Source organism: Saccopteryx bilineata, chromosome 2 (genome assembly GCF_036850765.1).
Source record: "Saccopteryx bilineata isolate mSacBil1 chromosome 2, mSacBil1_pri_phased_curated, whole genome shotgun sequence".
In the NCBI taxonomy this organism is placed as follows: domain Eukaryota; kingdom Metazoa; phylum Chordata; class Mammalia; order Chiroptera; family Emballonuridae; genus Saccopteryx; species Saccopteryx bilineata.
In genome coordinates this window covers 361,627,116-361,645,823 of record NC_089491.1, presented here as the reverse complement: position 1 = coordinate 361,645,823, position 18,708 = coordinate 361,627,116, and the positions used below count along the sequence as shown (strand labels likewise).

General features: G+C 42.9%; 1 protein-coding gene and 1 non-coding gene across 2 annotated transcripts in view; both read left to right on the top strand.

Annotated features, from left to right (window-relative positions):
* Positions 1–18,708, top strand: part of NXN (nucleoredoxin) — a 179,105-nt gene that overhangs the window by 57,121 nt on the left and 103,276 nt on the right. The window lies entirely within an intron of this gene.
* On the top strand, positions 3,652–3,778 carry LOC136327559 (small nucleolar RNA SNORA27). Its single transcript, XR_010729752.1, has one exon. It is a non-coding gene; the product is annotated as a small nucleolar RNA SNORA27 (small nucleolar RNA).

Here is an 18,708-nt window from a genome sequence, read left to right as displayed (position 1 = left end):
GCAAAGACTAGGAAAGCACAGTGAAAAACTGAGGTGTTTTGTAGGCGCAGGTTATCACTGTGAAGTTTTGATCAGATGTTGGATCTTGCAAAGGCTGGAAGTGAGAGAAATTGGAATTGGAGTTTAATGTGCAATCAAGCTCACAGTCTGTGGTTTTACTTCATCCATGATGCTTATTCTCTCTTCTCTTTTTTAGCTGCCACCAGAGCCCAGTTTCTCAGAGGACTTGACTTTGTTAACACTGGCCTCTCTGGCTCCAGAGATTCTAGGTAGTAGAAGGGCTGATAAATAGAAGGGCTGAGTAATTCAAGGACAGCTGGTGAGGGGTGGGCAGGGCTCACTCTAGGCAGTATTCTGAAATTAGCTTCACCCATCTTCCTTTTAGCCTCTCTTATTTTTACCACCCTCTGTTCTCTGCCCCTGAGAGCTGGGTATCCTCTGACTGGTTTGCAAAGCTTCCTGCGTTAGTACCCCTGCTACTGCCCTACAGGGAGGTCAGCTCAAACCTCCTGGCTACTATTTTGCTTCTTCCACTTCCTAGTCCTGCATTCCTTCCAGCCCTTATCAGATCACCCATTCACCTTGAGAGGTCGTAAACACTTTCCTGGCTGCCTTGAGTGGGAACATGGGCAAACATACTGAAGAGCAGAACTTCTTATGACCTAGAAACACGTTCCAAAAACACATGGGCTGCTGCTGTTAATAAAGGGGGCGGGGGTGGCCCTGGCCAGTTGGCTTAGTGTAGAGCATCAGCCACGTGCATGAACATCCTGTTTGATTCCTGGTCAGGGCACACAGAAGAGGCACCATCTGCTCCATCCCTCCCCCTTCTCTCTCTGTCTCTCTCCTCCTTTCCTGCAGCCATGGCTTGTTTGGAGCAAGTTGGCCCTGGGCGCTGAGGATGGCTCCGTGGCCTTGCCTCAGGTGCTAAAATAGCTTTGTTGAGGGAGAAGCAGCCCCAAATGTGGGGGGCTTGCCGAGTGCATCCCGGTTGGGGCGCATGCAGGAGTCTCTCTTTGCCTCCCCACTTCTCACTTAAGAAAATATAGTAAAATTAAAAAATATATATATATAGTAAAATAAAGGGGGGGGCACAAAAACAGTACTACTTAGAATTTGCAGGTTTAACACTGTCCCAGTTTTTTGTAGAGTTTTAAGTGAATGCAAACATTCCTGACAGGTAGCAATTTGTAATTTTGCTGAAACACAGATTTGAGGTGCAGCTCCATTGTAACTTTTAACTAAGTAAGACTATCTTTGTGAAAAATGGCTCTATTGGAAAGAAAATCAGCTGCTGGTATTAATGATGGTCAGAAAGAGAAAGCAAAGATGTTTAAAGAAGGGATTGGTCATTGCCAAAAAAAAAAAAAAGTAAGTTTTAGATAAATTAAAGATTAGATGAATTTTGCTGTGCTGGGAATAAGTTCACCATGTGGTTTATAGGGAAACAAGGAAATTTATGAAAATTTTAGCAATTGCTTAAGCCAAAGAGAAAGCCAGAAGCCTCTACAGCCCTTTCTGTATTCATGGGGTGGGGATTTATGGAGCTGTCTGGATGTTTTGCTCTGGAATGTCAGGGCTCTGTCGTACCCCCGTTTTTGGATGTGTTCAGACAGGTGCTGTATGGCCAGCTGTCAGAAGTATTGTGAGAAAATTCCTGCAGTTCGTTGCTGGGAGGCCTAATTCTTTGACATTTAAATTTCTGTTTCTTCCTTACCTTCCTCCTTCCTTCTGCGTGTGTGAATGGGGAGCGTCTTAGCAGCCAGAGGCAATTGAACTGAAAGAAGCAGAGGCTTATGGTTGGTTAGTCCTTGCACCTGAATACACTGGCTGCTCCCAGGGCCCTGGGCTAGACTTCAAAGTTCAAAGCTAGTAGTTACTTTGCCTTTCTATCTCTGTTTTAAAATCTCCTCCCACTACCACATCTCCCACCTTCAGATTGTCCAAGATTGCCACCTAGACCTGTCGTCTCCCAGCTCTATAAAATCTCTGGCTCCTGCCTGCCTTACTCACGCAGCCTTTTCCAGTTATGAGAGTTTGGTAGATGAAGAAATTTACACTTAAAGTGTGAAGGAAGCTTGATATTTGAATGTTGGCATTTTAAAATCAAATGAGGCTTGGTGTTTGCCAGGGGCTGGGGTCAGGGGCAGGGAGTGGTTATGGTGTGTTCGTGTTGAATGGGTACAGAGTTTCGGTTTGGGACGATGAGAAAGTTCTGGGGGTGGATAGCGGTGGTAGTTGCAGAATAATGTGAATGTACTTAATGCCACAGACTTATATGCTTGTACATTATACCAAGATAAAAAATTAAAAAAAAAAATCAAATGAGACTTTCACAGAGAACATTAGACAATATGTAAGAGCTTGTAAAAAATTGAAAATGCTGAGAAGCCCAAGGAAATAGGAGTCTTAAAACTCCCTACTGCTAACATTTTGCATTTTACTGTATTTGTATATCCTTCCAGCCTTTTTTCTGTATATGTCTAATTTTTGTGCAAAAGGAGGGCTAGACTATACATTCTGCTTTGTAGTTTCCATTTATTGTATCATGAATGTTCTCCTATGTCATCAAATAGTCATCAACACATCATTAGATTTTTTTTTAAGTGAGAAGAGGGGAGATAGGAGACAGACTCCCATATGTGCCCAGACCAGGATCCACCAGGCAACCTCTGTCTGGGACCGATGCTCAAATCAACTGAGCTACTGGCTGTGGGAAGGGGAAAAGAGAGAGAAGGGGGGGAGAGGGAGGGAAAGAGAAGTAGATGGTTGCTTCTCAGGTGTGCCCTGACCTGGGATGGAACCCAGGATGTCCACATGCCAGGCTGGTGCTCTATCCATGGAGCCCACTAGCCAGGGCCATCATTAGATTAAAAAAAGGTTTTTTTTCCTGATCTGTGGTGGTGCAGTGGATAAAGTGTCGACCTGGAATGCTGAAGTCACTGGTTTAAAAACTCTGCCTTGCCTGGTTAAGACACATATGGGAGTTGATGCTGCCTGCTCCTCCCCCCTTCTCTCTTTCTCTCTCTCTCTCTCCCCCCCCCTCTCTAAAATGAAAAAGAAAAGTATTTTTCCCCATTGATTGGAGAGTGAGGAGGGGGAGAGGGGAGAAAGAGAGAAGTATCAACTTGTTCCCATTTAGTTGTGCACTCATTGATTGCTTCTTGTATATGTCCTGACCGTGGGATCAAACTCATGACCTCTGGTGCCCCGGATCGATGCTTTATTCACTGAACCACCTGGCCAGAGCAACACATCAATAGTTTTAACAGTTGCTTGATAATCCATCAGTCTTGACCCCTATATAAGGCCCTCTTTTTTGTACTGTAGGCACTCATTGTAACCTATATATTTATTTTATAACACTTATCAGGGTTTTTTTAACATGTTTTGGGGAGTATTTGGTATCTGTCTCCTCATAAGAGTGTAACTCCACAAGGATGGGTACTGTGTGTGTTTAGCTCACTGTTTTATCCCCAGAACCTAACATTGCACCAGGCATGTTATAGGTCTGCAAACAAAAGGTGAATAAATGAGTGCATTGTTGGACATTTCATTTTCCAATATTTGGTCGAGATTATATGTAAACCTCATTTACTTTTAGACAAAATGTTATTCAAATCCATAATTGTTTTCTTATTATAAATTTCCAACCCCCTTTTCACTTTGCCAGTAGGATTCATGTCTTTGTTGGTCATTCGAGTGAGGCAAAGGAAATACCCTTTTAAAACTCAAGCAAACTGGGTGTTTGTCTTGTGTCCTGTCAGAGGCAACAAACTGGAAAAAGAGAAAAAATGTCTGCAAGTCAGATAGCTTTCGTGTTTCTAATTATTAAAGTATTCTATGCTATGTGTGGAGTTTCAGAAAAACATAGAAAAAAATTAAAAAAAAAAAAGTAAAGATCATCCACAGTTCTTTTTCTGGGCTCTAGAATAGTTGAAATAGCATAATAATTTGCTCTTCCTTAGAGATTTGAAAAATTGCCTTTGACTCCATCTGAGCTCAGTGTCTTTTTGGGCAGGTGGTAATTTGATAAGAATGTATAATAGATGTTCTGTGATTATTGTTATATTCAAATATTTTACTTCTTAAGTTAGATCTTTGGCCTTTTATATATATATTTTTTCTCTCTATAGAGTATCCATTTATCCCAAATGAGCTTTTAATTGGTGGGATTCTGAGGAGAGATTCTGTGAGCGTAGTTCCCAGCCTTAACCAGTCTGTGAAGAAGTAGGTTGCAGTCACTGGGTTAGACAGGCCTCCATTGATGAAGGCATCCTGTTTCTGGGAGAGGGCAGCAAGGGTGGGGGTGTATTACGCACAGGAACCTGGAATCACTTGGAAGGAGATAGAAAGTCAGTTTGTCATTCAAGGAGCCGTAGTGAGCTGCTGGCCAGCCTCACTCGCTGTGAGGGAGATAATTAGTGTGTCCTAGTTCTTGTGAGGATTAAGTGAAGTGGTTTATGTAAAAGGTTTAGTTCTCACTAAATGGCTGTTTTCATTTTTCTTCTGTGCTAGCCACCATCATAGCACCCGCTGAAGACATAAACTAGATGAATAAGACAAGGGCCCTGCCTCTGAGGGGCCCATTGTGAGTAGGGAAGACAGAGGATAAATAGAAAAGACTCGTGGCTGGAGAAAGAACTAGCTGTGTCTGAGGAGGAAGCCTCACTGCTCATGAGACATTTGCAGCTGCCTGTGAAGGAGAGGCGATGGCAGTTGGCTGTAGGACGGGAAAGGCCAGAAAGGCTGTGCAGTTGGCCAAGGGGTCAGAGGATGGCATGTTCCAGGGCAGCAAGAGAGTACTAGTCATGGGTCGTAGCTGCGGAAATGCTGATGGGAGGTAGGGAAGGCAGGTTGGGGCTAGACTGTGAAGGCTGAAGAAACTTATATACTCATTTCTGATGGCAGTTGGGAGCCACTGTGTGTTTTAAAGCAGAGAAATGGTGGCCTGATCTGTGGTGGTGCAACGGATAAAATGTTGACCTGGAAACGCTGAGGTCTCTGGTTCGAAACCCTGGGCTTGCCTGGTCAAGGCACTTATGGTCAAGGGACTTGATGCTGCCTGCTCCTCCCTACCTTTCTCTCTCTTCCCTTCTCTCTCTCTCTCTCTCTCTCTCACTAACTCTCAAAATGAATAATTAAAAAAAAAAGAGAGAAATGGTGTGATCACAGTTATGGTTTAGGATTGAGGATGAGAGAGGGACTCATGGTTGGGGACTGTTAGTGGATGGTGTGGTTAAAGGTGAGAAACAGAGACATCCTGGACTGATGAGATAAGGGTGGCTGGGAAGGTAAAACAGGAGACATTTTGAGGAACTTGGGACCTGAGTGGACATCAGTGTTGAAGTGGGAAGAGGGAGGAGGTGAACAGAGCTCAGGCTTCAGCTCAAACTTCAGCTCAGGCCATTGGCAGCCACAGTCACCTGGGAAGATCTGAGAGGAGGCTCCCACAGGGCCTTCCCTCACTTTATCTCTCTAGCTCTGAGCCCTAAACTTGAAGTCCCACACCCTTGAGCTAACTGGGTCTTTTGGAATGTACCCCTTAATTTTATTTGTGGCCCTATCTCATTTCTGACTTAACAATTCTTACACTTGGAATCCATGTCCATGAATACAGGGTTAACCTACTTCTCTTTACCAGTAGGATCACAGATAGCCCCTCAAATGGGTATGCTAGAATTATGTCCTTTGAGCAGCTTACCAGGGGTTTGAAGCAGGGACACTGAGTTAAAGAAATACAGAGGAAGAACAGGTTTGGGGAGAGCAGTAACCTCAGTTTGGACAAGCTGAATTTGAGATCCCCTTGGGGTAAGTAGGTGGAGACAGCAGGCAGATAGAGCCCAGAAGAATCTGGGTGAGGAATGAATGAATGAGTAGTCATTAGCATACCAGGCATTGTCCACGTTGTGGGAGGAGATGAGCTTATCTTTGGGGGAGGAGGAGAAAGCCAAGGGTGAAACCTGCAGCCCAACATTTAGGGGGCAGGCAGAGGGGCTGGTGCAAGAGACCAAGGAAGGGCAAAACCCAGAAGCAGATATGCCAGGAGAGGTGACTGAAGAGTTTCACAGGAGAGATGAAGGGCAGAGGTTTTAGATGGCAGAGTGGAGCGAAAACTAGGCAATGAACTTGCTATTAGAAGTCATCTGTGAATTTGCTGAGAGGGAAATCTACAATTGCAAGGGCAGAAGCCTTTCTATAGGAAGTCAGAGAGTGAACAGGGATAAGGAAGAGGCAGTGAATCAAAGAGCTTAGTGTTGAGTAAGAGAAAGAAAACGGTTGCTTGAGGCTAGACAGTTATTTTGGGGGGTGATTGTGATTTGATTCTGTAGGCAGAGGAGAAAGAGAGGGAGCAGTAAAATAGTCTTGCGAACATGCCAGTCACTGTTCTAGGTGCTTTATATCTGTGATCCCACTCAACCTTCACTACAAATCTGTGAAATAGATGCTCTGCTCTATGTGGTCCACGCATGAGTGGCAGATCTGGGATAAAACAAGAGTGCAGGTAGAAGAGTGGGTGGTAGGAAGTGGGGTACCAGCTTCTGAGACTGGGGGAAAGAAATGAGATGGGGAAAAGAGGGAGGAGAGGCTGAACAAGTGCTTACTGGATGCCTTCTGTTTTCTTCGTGAAGATGAAACGAGGTTGTTGAGAGTGAATGGCTGTTGGGGGAGGAGACCAAGTAAAGTTTTGAAACAGCCGCTGTGGGCACCAGTAAGGGAACTGAAGAAATCCCTGAGAGGATTTTCTGGGCAGTGGAATTCTTGGCTGGCAAGGAACTGGAGAATGGATTAGTAAGGCAGCATCAATCAAGAGTTAGTTGAGCCCTGGCTGGATGGCTCTGTTGGTTGGAGCATCGTCCCAATATGCAAATGTTGTGGGTTTGATCCTAGGCACATACAGGAATGGATCGATGTTTCTGTTGCTCTTAATTTCTAAAATTAAAAAAAAAAAAAAAAAAAAAAAAAAAAAAGAGCTAGCTGAGAATGTAGTAGGTGCTGCCAATAAGAATATGATTGATGAGCCGGCCCCTGGGGCACAGGGAGAGCCTGGGAGGGTAGTGCAGATCCAGCAGGAGCTGGTGAGGGCTGGCCACTGGGGGAAGGTCCTGGGCACCGGGAGTGAGGATTTTGGAGGGATTGGGATAAGAGACTGTGCCAAGGCCAGGCAGGCCAGGCAGGCACCAAGGCCAAGGGGTTCATACAGGTGCTGTGTTGTGAAGGCAGATTCTAGTGAAGGGCCTGGGTATTTTTTGGTGCACCTGGCTGAGCAGATAGCCATGTGGGCATCTTGGCTTTTATTCTTTTAAAATTTTTTTTGTAAGTGAGAATAGGGGAGATACAGAGACAGACTCCTGCATGTGTCTCAACCTGGTGCTGGCAACCCCTATCCGGGGCAATGCTCTGCCCATCTTGGGCCGCGCACAACTGAGCTATCTATCAGGCAGAGGCTCCATGAAGCCAGTCTCAGCGCCTGGGGCAAACATGGTTGAATTAATCGAACCATGGCTATGGGAGGGGAAGAGAGAGAGAGCAAAAGAGTAGGAGAATGGGAGGGGGAGAGCAAATGGTCGCCTCTCCTGTGTGCCCTGACTGGGAATTGAACCTAGGACTTCACATGCCAGGCTGACGCTCTACCGCTGAGTCAACTGGCCAAGAACTATCTTGGCTTCTTAGGCTGAATTTGAACAATCATAAGATGTCAGATTCCCCAAAGACAAAGAAATGTCTGATTGGGAGAGATGAAGGGATAGGAAGCAGGATTTCTAAGTTTGCAGTTTTGAACATGGAGGTATTTGTGCATTAAAGATGTAGGATGTTGGCCCTGGCCGGTTGGCTCAGTGGTAGAGCGTCGGCCTGGCATGCGGGGGACCCGGGTTCGATTCCCGGCCAGGGCACATAGGAGAAGCGCCCATTTGCTTCTCCACCCCCACCCCCTCCTTCCTCTCTGTCTCTTTCTTCCCCTCCCGCAGCCAAGGCTCCATTGGAGCAAAGATGGCCCGGGCGCTGGGGATGGCTCCTTGGCCTCTGCCCCAGGCGCTAGAGTGGCTCTGGTCGCGGCAGAGTGACCCCCCCAGAGGGGCAGAGCATCGCCCCCTGGTGGGCAGAGCATCGCTCCTGGTGGGCGTGCCGGGTGGATCTCGGTCGGGCGCATGCGGGAGTCTGTCTGACTGTCTCTCCCCGTTTCCAGCTTCAGAAAAATACAAAAAAAAAAAAAAAGAAGATGTAGGATGTTGCCCTGGCTGGATAGCTCGGTTGGTTAGACTGCAGGGGTAGTTAACCTTTTTATACCTACCGCCCACTTTTGTATCTCTGTTAGTAGTAAAGTTTTCTAACCGCCTACCGGTTCCACAGTAATGGTGATTTATAAAGTAGGGAAGTAACTTTACTTAATAAAATTTATGAGTTACAGCAAGTTAAAGCATATAATAATAATTACTTACCAAGTACTTTATGTCAGATTTTCGCTAAGTTTGGCAGACAACTTACTATAGTTAAATCTATCTTTTTATTTATACTTTGGTTGCTCTGTTACCGCCCACCATGAAAGCTGGAACGCCCGCTAGTGGGTGGTAGGGACCAGGTTGACTACCACTGGGTTAGAGCATCATCCCAAAGCACAGAGGTTGCCGGTTCAGTCCCCAATCAGGGCATATACAGGAACAGCTTGATGTTCCTGTCTGTCTTTCCCTCTCTCTCTCTCTCTCTCCTCCCCTCCCCCTCCCTCACTCTCTTGCTGAAGTCAATAAAAGAAACTTTTTTAATTACAAAAAAAAAATGTAGGATGTTGCCAGGTGAAGGTTCTTAGTTAGCATGGAGGAGGTTACAGAACTGGGTGGGCAACCTAGATGGTTGATGAGGATGCTAGCGGGAATTGAGGCATAGAGAAACAGAGGCACATTTTTTCCCTGGACTGGAGGTTAGTGAGTATCAGTTTGTAGGATGAGCAGAGGGAAGTGTAGCCGGATGAGCTCACGCACCAGTGTGGTCTGCCAAGAGTGGACGGAGTGAATTTCCAGGTGTTTTCTATCAGGACTGCTTTGCATCTAGGTGGATTTTCTGGATTCCTTTCCAACATGATTTTTCCACTTGTTGCTTTTGCCTCCAGAGCTATGTACTACCTCATAAACGTTGATTGATGCCATTCTCTTTCTCATTTGAGGGCCAAATGAGATGAATGCTGGGATTTCAATGAGTGAGGCCCAAGGGGACACAGATTCTGTAACCCACAATAAAAGGAGAAATATAGAAAACGATCTGACTTCACAAAACTGGCTGCATGAATTTAAGTCCCTATCACGCTGAGATTATGGAGTTTTTTCATCGTTGTTACAATACATTTAATAGTTTCTTAGAACGAAGCATTAGCGTAGCACATTGACAGAGCCCTGTAACAAAGGCTGCTTAATTGGAATAATCATCTCAGAACCCTTTCTCATAAGGCTGTGCAAACTGGACTTGTTCTGTTACCTGAGTCCTTAAATTCACCAAGGGTTCAACCAAACCCTTTTTAAGTCAAGAAACAAAGACAGAAGGTGTTTAGAAGAGAATTGTTGACACAGTAGCTGAAATAAAGGCAGGAGTTATGGCTCCTTGAGTCCAGTTCACAAAGGACATAAAAGGCTGTGACAGAACTCCCTGATGCATTTTGGGATCCTCCAGTTTCTTTTTAGATCCTCCTTCCCTATCCCTGCAAACCGAATGTTACAAAGGAAAACAACCTTAATCAAGACCAGATCCCGCTGGGCCCAGGGTCTGGGGCTCTGTTTATGGCACAAAGGATCAGGCCTAGCGTGGCCTCATCTGTTGTTCTGTGATTACAGATGGAAAGAGCTCTGTTGTCTTGGGAAAGATGATATGAATTTTCTGGGGTTTTTTTGTTTCTGATTTTGGTACTTCTGGTAGGATAATGTTATGTGTCTAATGTTATAGGTTATTGTATCTAACCTATTGTTATAGGTTAATTGTTATAGGGGGAAACAACTGTGTAAGGCTTGTTCTCTGGTTTCCCGGCTGCGAGCACTTTGCAAGATTAGTGCGTGAGCATGTGACAGAAAGCCATGTGTGTGTCTCTGTGAAAAGCTACAGGTGCTTTCTCTCGGGGGCAATTTTCTCAGATGGCTCTCCTGCCACCGCGAGGTACGTTTCCCTGACTTCCTTAGCTGCCACTGTGAGGAGCTGCGTTCCTGATCCCTTGCCCTCCATTGCAAAAAGCAGGTTTCCTTTGTTTATTTGCTCTCCTGTCTCTGAGAGCCTCCAATAAACAGGAAATGGCCCAGTGCTTTCCGGCTCTGCAGTTCCTCTACCGTCTGCCCGAATCCAGTGTGAGCCTGCCTGGCCTTGGCCACCAGCATTACGTTATTTTTGGATTTAGACACAAAACTTTACTTTTAAAACTTTTTTTCTTGTTAATGTTCATTTTTATTGATTTTACAGAAAGGAAAGGAGAGAGAGCAGGTGAGAGATAGGAACATCTGTTTCTATATGTGCCCTCACCAGGGATCGAACTGGCAACCTCTGTACTTTGGGACGATGTTGTAACCAACTGAGCTATCCAGACAAGGGTTATTGTCTATAAAACTGACTACAAAACTCATTAGTTTTCTTTACTACCATGCTGTTTCCTTGGTTTAGGATGGTCTTCCTACCCCTTTCCACTCTCTCATCCTCTGAGATGAAGTTTAGCCATCATCTGCTCTGCAAAGCCTTCCTGGAGAGCATTAGCTGCTCCTTCCCATTGCTCCTGCGATGCACGTAGGAGGTTGAATCAGGTAGGAACTTCCGCCTGGCGTAGGTAGTCTGAATTGGGCTGAGATGGTGAAGTGGGTCTGAGCCAAGTCCTTGAGGGGGAGTGGCCCACAGGTACCAGTGCTCAGTTCAAGGAGTCGGCATGAAATAAATGGGACGTGAAGACAAGGGTCAGGAAAGAGATGGCAGCATGGTCAGAGAGTGGGAGGAGGCTGAAAGGGAACCAGGAGGATCTGGGACAGTTGCCACAAATTACAAAGTGGTACCTGGGGCTTGGCTTTCAGCTCATGAGTAAAAGAGTTCCACACACAGAAAACGTCATCCCTTTGTTCGCTTAAGAATAAGCAATCTCATCGCAGGCAAAGTCTATTTGATTTGTAACTCCAATGTGTGTAATGGAAAGGGACACCTAGTATGTATCTAATAAACCTGATTAATGAATGCAGATAAGACCTACTGAAAATATCTTCCTTAAACTTGGTTAAACAATTTCTGAGGAAGGGATCTAATATACAGCATGGTGACTATAGTTAAAAATACAATATAGTTGAAATTTACAAAGAGTAATATTAAGTGTTCTTGCCACATATACATAAAAAATGGTGTATGTCTAGCAAATCATCACATGTAACTTCAATTACATACAGTTAAGGAAGGGAGGAGGGGGAGGGAGGGAGAAAGGAAAGGAAGGAGGGAAGGAGGGAGGAAGGAAAGGAGGAAGGAAGGAAGTTCCTTAGGAAGAGGTTAAGATGGTTATTAAGAGAAGGCCCATTGGCTGCTGAAACTAATGAGCATAACTGTTCAGACGCTCGGTGCTTTGTGATTGTTGGACAACTCTGAGATCTCTGCGCCATCTTTTCTTCTCCTTCCCCCATTTGCCCATAACACTGACCTCTGAGCCACAGGGATCCCTGGAATCCCCGACCACTTAGAACTCTGAACCTTGGATATCGACAGTCGCTAATCCAGCTGGGGTGCAATTGCACATTTCACCAAGAGAGACTGTCACTTAATTGTATCCTGAAATCTTAATTTTAAAGTTTGGAAATATCTTTATTTTTATTCCGTACTTTTTTTAGTTCAGAAAATTTGGAATTTAGTATATTAAGTTTAGTTAGAACAAGGGATTTGACCTTTAATCGTTCCCAAAAGTGCCCTGTAAGGAAAAGCCATGTTTAAAATAATTTCATTTTCAGCAGGATGAAGTAGAAAAGAATAAAATGGATCCTGACCACAGGAACCTTGCGGTTTTTCCTATTTGATACTGGGCTTTCTGGAAGATGCAATTTTCCCCTTCCAGCTCTGTTGTCGACAGGCCAGGATTTCCAGCAAAGTGGCCCCAGTGTTTCACTGGAGGTTACTTTTCATTGGAAGCAATTCAAATAAAATCATCATTCCGTTTCTCCCCTTTCATTTGACATTTGACTAAAACAATGCTTTGGCAGCTAGACAGGAACTCTTAAGAGCTTCAGTATTTTTCTGCCAGTCTTTGCCTTTCAAGAAGTGCCTTTTCAAAATGTGATTTAAAACTGAGCATAGAAATAAAAACATAGGACTGATTGCTTAGAGGCCAAAACTCTAGTGACAAGGGGGACAGACACGAGAGGGAAAGCTGGCAGTTCCAGCTTGGCCCCCTGTATGTGGTCACCCACGTCAGTGTTGTGCTTCCTGGTTTGTGGGAACTGTCACCCTTGTTGGGTCTGCTGTCGTGTCACTGCCAAGTTTCCAGTTCCAGGGCAGTCTTGTTATATTCTTTCCCTGTTCCTGCACCAAAGCTGATGAGCATTACACTATGTACTAATTAATTCTTATTTCTGTTCCTTTCTTAGAAACAACTTCTGGAGGTCATCCAGAATTTTACTTTTTGGTTCTAATCATAATCCCATTTATTCTCAACTATGAAGTCATATTTCTCCAGTATAAGTTCCTTACTGCCACCCCACCCTCTTTAGTATTTCTATTCAGCCTGTTTTCTTTCTTTCCTCTACCTCTGTTCTTGGTTCCATGAATGTATCAGTTTCTCTGGAAAGTCCTGATTCTCTGAATACGGGCTCAGGTAGGTCACTTGAGTTTTGGCCTCTGAGCAATCAGTGCTTAACAGTACTTTGTACTTTCCATATCATAATACTCTCTCTTCACTTGCATGTAGAGTTAATTATTTCACTGCTGTGAGTTCCTCTAGGGTTAGAAGCAAGTCTTTATTAATCATCTTTGTCTGCATGGAGTCCAGTGCTGGCACAAGGTAGCATTTAATAACTAGTATATGTATTGAACTGTGTATATTTCTGTCTCCTGGGAATTTTGCTTGCTACATCAATTACAAACTTGTGTGTTTTTTTCAAACTTTCCTCTACTGTCTCATTGTCTAACTTTTATCTTCAAAAATCTTCCTTCTCCCTCAATGAACCTGTATTTAAGCTCCTATCCCATCAATCTCCTTTTCATTTCCAGGCTTCTCTTTGGAAGAGTCCGCACTCACCATATCCATAGTTTTCTCTGACTTCTAGTCTGGTTGGGTTTCTCCGACTTCTAGTCTGTGTTTTTCCTTAGCACTTGACACCTTCTCCCATGAAAAGGCTTAAAACAGGTTACTGAAATCATTGTTTTACATGTTTCAGCCTCTTGTTAGACTATGTACTGCTGTGGAAGGCAAGGAGTCCATATCTGTAGATCTCAACATGTGACTGGCACTCAAGAGACGTTTGTTAAACCCCCTACAAAGAATCTTTGTTTATTATTGTGGTGGCACGTTGATTGTTATTTTTTTAAGCTATCCCACTTACACAGACATTAATTTGTGCCATCATGTGTGGATTCTAAGAACAAACAATGCAGTTAAAATCTTCCCAGAATTTGAGAGGATACATCATTTTAATTAGAGTTAATGCCCTGCGGTTATATGAGTGACTTGATGCCAGTGGAGGTGAAAAGAGAAATTATTTTTTAATGTTTTTTTTTCCTACTTCATTTTTCTGGTGGTTTCTTTCTTTTTCTTTTTCTTTTTCTTTTTCTTTTTCTTTTTCTTTTTCTTTTTCTTTTTCTTTTTCTTTTTCTTTTTCTTTCTTTTTCTGGAAAGGAGAAGAAGAAGGAGGTACCAGGAGAGAAAAAATTACCTGTGAGAACATCTGCCATTTGTTCATTGCCTGGGGACTTAGTGGGTAGTTGCAGAACCTGCTTCACTTCTGTTTTATTTATTTAGGCAGGCAGGGGGTCATCTTGTGTTGGTCATGGTCTCTCTGGGAAATTGACCAAATTGCTTTTCTTTGCCTGTTGAACTGGTGGGTGTTGTGTTGAAGAGTCTCGGCTGTGGCAGAGCAAGGGCCAAAATCTTCATCTGTAATCACTTCTGTTTTGAAACAGCTCAGCCAAAGCCTCTTTTACTAGAAGCAAAGAGGGTTGCTGGCCTCTGGGAAACTGACAAACATATGGACGTTTCAGGTGAAATGAGAAAATGTGCCTTTCCAGAGGTCTGCGGATGCCATTCCCATGAGTCACCTCATCAGGTGCTGGCGGTGGTTTGGCTGAGACCTCTTTGCTCTTCTAAATTCTCACAAATTGGGGGGGGGGAGGATTTTTGGTGACTGGTTGTTAATTTTTCTGTCTGACATCATCTTTTTGAAAGGAAGGTAACATATATGCGTGTTCAGAAAACTAAGCTAGATTTTGTTGATGAATATAAGGGATGACTCTAATAGAAAACTTCTTTGTGGTTCAAAATAACAAACTGGGTCAGATGACAAACTAGAGATGGGAACCATTTCTAACACATACGACATAAAGAGCTCTTAAAATTAACTTGAGTAAAGAATTGAAACAGAAGAAGAAATATAAACGTGTATAAACGTGAAGAGATAACCTGGTTTCACTTATAATGAAGAAGTGCAACTGATAAAATATGTCATTTTTAGACTGGCAAGAAGGACATTGGATATGCTGCTGTGTTGGCAAGGGTATGGGGGAGCAGGCGCTCACACCCAGAGGGAATGTAACACAGTTTCTTTGACAGTGTCACTCAAAATTAAAATGTATATATATTTATATATAAAAGCTTCAACCTACAACTCAATTTTAGGAAGTTGGCCAACAGAATTAACAAATACAAGCAAACATCTGTACAAAGATATTCATTATAGCAGTATTTGCAGTTAAAATGTGAATCTAAGTGCCTATGAGGAGAAGACTGATTAAGGACATTATGGTCTAGTCACACAATGGAGTACTGCTCAGTCATTGAAAAGATTTGTCCTGTGTGCTGAATATAATGAGTTTATTTTTAGCTTCTGTGTCCAATATCAGTTTATTATCACTTAGCTCCAAATTCACCTTTCATTGTCTGGTCTGTGAAAATTGTTCTGTTCCCTTTGAATATTTTTCCTTTTCCAGCTGAGAGTTGATAAATTGATAACTGACCCAGAGTTTTTTTTTTTTTTTTTTTTTAATTGTGCATTCAATTTTCTCTCATTTGTGTAGTTTTTATTTATTTTTATTTTTTATTTTTTTACAGAGGCAGAGATAGACAGGGACAGACAGACAGGAACGGAGAGAGATGAGAAGCATATATCATCAGTTTCTCGTTGCAAGTTGCGACTTCTTAGTTGTTCATTGATTGCTTTCTCACATGTGCCTTGACCATGGGCCTTCAGCAGACCGAGTAACCCCCTGCTGGAGCCAGCGACCTTGGGTCCAAGCTGGTGAGCTCTTTGCTCAAGCCAGATGAGCCCGCGCTCAAGCTGGCGACCTCGGGGTCTCGAACCTGGGTCCTTCCGCATCCCAGTCTGACGCTCCATCCACTGCGCCACCACCTGGTCAGGCTGACCCAGAGTTTTAAAGGCAGGGTGGCAGGGAGACATGATATTTATGCTCATATAAATATGCACACTTATGAACATTTTATGGAAGCTACATAAGATACTGTCGAGAGGTGCAACCTCTAAAGGTGAGACTGAAATCTGGGGGGAAAGAGACTTGAAGTGTTTTTTTTTTTTTTACCATGTGCATGTTTTGTTTTTAAGTTAAAACTATAAAACTTTGGTTAGGCATTAAAGAAAAAAAATAAAAAGGTTTGCCTTAATGGAGAAACAGATTATTCCTAGCTGGAAATGTGGAGTATTCTAAAGATGTTGTTTAATGAAAATTAACTTACAGGCTTAATGCAGTCATGGTAAAGAAAAAAAAAATCCCAGGGTGGAGGCAGGGCATGGTTTTTATCGTTAAGAATCCTAGAGTACAGTTTGGGAGACAGAAACATAGTGTTCACCAAAAATGCCTCAAACAGTTATAAAGCAGTATATCAAGTGCAAAGCAATAAAATTGAATACATATGTATTGTGGGAACTTGGAGTCCTTTGAGAGAATAGACAGAATGGAGTTAATCAGCAGTGGATACCAAAAAAAAAAAAAAAAAAAAAAAAAAAAAGATAAGCTATAACAAGAAGGAATCTCTTAAGATCCATATTCTCTTCCCCAGAATGGGAACTGACCTCCCAAAAGCTTCTTCCTCTAGGGAGGGAATTCTTTGTGCAGTGTATTTTGTATTGAGAAGAGCTGTATAAGAAAGTCTATGGACTGTGTTGTGTCACAGTACTTGTTCTACTGCCGAAGAAAGTGGCCCAAATGCCTCTGCTTTTTCACTTTTGAGTTTGCAAATAACTGAAAACGCAGTAATCAAGGACAGACGGGTTTGGGTTGACTGTAACAAGGAGTACAATTGCTTGAAGAATCTGGAAACAATACTGACCACATTTGTTGGCATTAATTCATCGAAGCAATAATGCCGTATATATAGAAAGTATGTTTTTTTTTTAAGTCATCAGTTCTGAGTATTTGTTGCAGTTGAACTCTAAGTTGGAACTGATGATAAATTCTTTAAGAAAAGAAACAAAGAGCAGACAGTATTATGCATTGGGAGCTTTAAGAAATTCCCATAGCATTTGGAAGACATTTTATCATCTTTCTATGCCAGTTATAAAGATTAAAATTTAAGTCATAGATTGTTTGATTTAGAAGGTGTGACATGTTGCTCCATGCTAGAACTGGATTGAACTTTTAGTAGAAAAAAACAATTGCTTGAAAAACAGTTGCTTTGGTAGGTCTTGGTGAACTCTTCACTATGAATGGGCGAAATTAACTTTTAAGATTTTCTCCTGGCAAATAAATTACCTTTATGTTAGGAGTATTTCATGATAATTTTTAAATAATATCTGTAGTGGATGAAGTAGATATTAAAGGAGATCTCACTTGCTAACTTTTTAAAAGACATGTTATTTATTGCATAGCATATCCCATTTGTATAGTTTCTAAGATAACATCATTCACAGTAGTTCCATAAGACGTGTTTCCTTTGGAACACAGGTTTATAAAACCTCCATTTTTCATCCCTTGCAGAACTCCAGCAGAAGTAAAGAAATGCTGTCTTTTGTGCACGGTCAAAGGTCGTCATGGTTTGGGTGGCTTTATTGTTTTTCCAATAACTGCAGGTCTGTCAAAATGTCTTACTGAGCTTTTATTCTGAAGGCACACCAGAAACTCCCAGGGAGGACAGTTCTGCAATGCTTGGGTTTATGAGCATTCTTTTTTTTTAAGCAAGAGAGACACACAGGAAGGGAGAGAGATGAGAAGCATCAACTCATAGTTGTGGCACCTTAATTGTTCATTGATTGATTTCTCATGTGTGCCTTGACCAGGGTGGGGGGCACTCCAGCGAAGCCAGTGACCCCTTGCTCAAGCCAGTGACCTTGGGTAATGTCCACAATCCCATGCTCAAGTTGGTGAGCCTGCGCTCAAGCTGATGACTTTGGGGGTTTCGAACCTGGGTCCTCAGCATCCCAGGCCAATGCTCTATCCACTATGCCACCGCCTGGGTCAGGCTTTATGAGCATTTGTAACTTCAGATTTTGCCATATTTTATTAGATTAAAGCTGAGAAAATCAAAGTGTGCTATTTTTTTTAATCATTTAATCTGCAACTTAAAAGAAGGTATTGAGATAAGTTCTCTAGCTAATAGGACACGTTACTGGCAGGTAGTATATTTATTAAAAGTGCTAGCCTTGCTTTCTGGGTTTTTAAAACACGAGGATTTCTTTTTAACAGCAAAAGGTTTCATGGCCTCTCTCATAACAGTTGTACTTTTGAATTTTGGGTCTACAGTCAGTTTTGGGTGCTCATTTGGTTGCAGAGACCTTTGTAATGACCCTGAGGCCCTGTCCTAGACCAAAGGCTCATGTTGGGGAGCCACTGCCATGCACTATTCCAATTTAATCATCCTGGCTTCAGTTCAGAGAGGTGGAACATGGTGTGGTTTTTTTTTTTTTTTTTTTAATTTATTTTAAATTTAATTTTTTACAGAGACAGAGAGTGAGTCAGAGAGAGGGATAGACAGGGACAGACAGACAGGAATGGAGAGAGATGAGAAGCATCAGTTATTAGTTTTTCATTGCGCGTTGCAACACCTTAGTTGTTCATTGATTGCTTTCTCATATGTGCCTTGACCGCGGGCCTTCAGCAGACCTGAGTAGCCCCTTGCTGGAGCCAGCAACCTTGGGTTCAAGCTGGTGGGCTTTTGCTCAAACCAGATGAACCTGCACTCAAGCTGGCGACTTCAGGGTCTTGAACCTGGGTCCTTTGCATCCCAGTCCGACGCTCTATCCACTGCTCCACTGCCTGGTGAGGCGGAACATGGGTTTTTGAAACAGCCAAATTGGACTCCAAAGTAGAGAAATTCTGTCAGAATTGAAATCGTTCTTCCTTTGTAATGCATTCCTACTCTGAGCATGCTCTGTGGATCTACTCAATTAAGACACTAAAAGTTATGATTATATCTTGTTTCGGAATGTTAACACATTTTATATTAATACCTGTAGGTACAAAAGCAGAAATGCTTTTGATTAGGGGTTATCGGTGTCTAGGGAGGGAAGCTGGGGGATAACCTGGGAGGTAGAACAGAGAAATCACTGAGCCTGTTGC